Source organism: Antrostomus carolinensis, unplaced genomic scaffold (genome assembly GCF_000700745.2).
Source record: "Antrostomus carolinensis isolate BGI_N321 unplaced genomic scaffold, ASM70074v2 scaffold11735, whole genome shotgun sequence".
Lineage (NCBI taxonomy): Eukaryota > Metazoa > Chordata > Aves > Caprimulgiformes > Caprimulgidae > Antrostomus > Antrostomus carolinensis.
In genome coordinates, this window is record NW_010314400.1 from 10196 (window position 1) to 11623 (window position 1428).

Genomic DNA, 1428 nt, shown 5'->3' on the forward strand with positions numbered 1-1428 from the left:
CCAGTGGGTTTCCAACTCTTGCAGCCAAAAGATTCCAGCTCTCCAAACAAACTTCCCTGCCCTGATGTGCTTTGGTTCACGTGGCTGTTCAAAGGCTCCACAGCAATTTCTGCCTCTCTGACTGAAGCCAATCAATAAACAGATCACAGACTTTGCCCAGCACGGCTCTGGTGTCACACACTCACGTTCCCTGCAGGGTCTGACGCTGCCCCTCCTCTGAGGGGACATTCATCAGGTGCACACATCAATGTGGCAAATATTTGACCTCACTTCCATACACACTCGCATCCATTTAATTCAGCTATTTAACTGCTACAAACCATCACATACCCACCCAGGTTCTGGCTCGAAAATGACTTTTGTGAGCAGACCACCCCCACAACCTCGAGACACACACCTTGAGACCCTCTGGGTGGGGGTTTCCGTGCGGACGAGCCTTTCGGAGACCTCGAGAGCCTGTCACACAACCACTGTGCCCAGCTGTGAGGCCAGGAGGGAAAGTGGCTGAGGATGAGGAGTCACTTGATATCACACAAGCAGATACATACATATGCATATATTAAGAGTGAGAATATTTTTTTCTTTTTTTTTCTTTTTTTTTTAACAAAACATCAGAGAAAAGTGTTTTATTGTTACTAAAAAAAAAAACCAACCCCCAAACAATGCTCTAGTGTTTTAGGCCATGGATTCTCTAGCTCAGACGCATGGCGTTGGAACACGTTAACAGGGAAAGCGTCTCGTGGACATCTCCCCTCCAGCCACAACCAGGCACCTTCCTCCCTTCCCCTTGGTGATCAAATAACATCCTTATGCAAGTACAGCAATTGTTTACATGTCAAAGTAAGATTAGGAAAGTATTTAATGTATTTGTAGCTTTTTTTTTTTCCTTGTTTTTCCTGTTTTTGATTTTTTTCCTTTTTTTTTTCTTTTTTTTTTTTTTTTTAAAAAAAAAGAAGTGATTTAGCAGCTGGAAAGAAAGACAGCATCATGTGAGCAGCTCCTGCTGCACTGACCCCCAGCAAATGCTCCACAGGTTACTCGTGGTCCACAGACCACAGTTCACAAACTCCATTTTCAGGGCTTCACAATCTTTGCAGACTCTATTATGGTAGTAGATGCTTCTTCACAGTGAGAGCCAGCAGATCATCTTTGGTTGTTGAAGAGAGACACACACAGAGACTTGATGTGCTCAGCAGCAGCTCAGCCTGGAGGACTGCGCGGCATCGGGGCGCGGTTGAGGTCCCTTTGGGCACCCAGAAAACACGAGTTCCGACTGCACGGCCGAGCGACCTGGGCTGCACTCAGACTTCAGCCACCGTACGTGGAGCGGGCAGAGCCCTGCAGCGCTTGTGCCACCTCTTGCCTCCCGTAGGCGCTTTCGTTTTCACCCGGAGGGGTCTCGGGGTTCCTCTGGCGCAGCACAGCAAC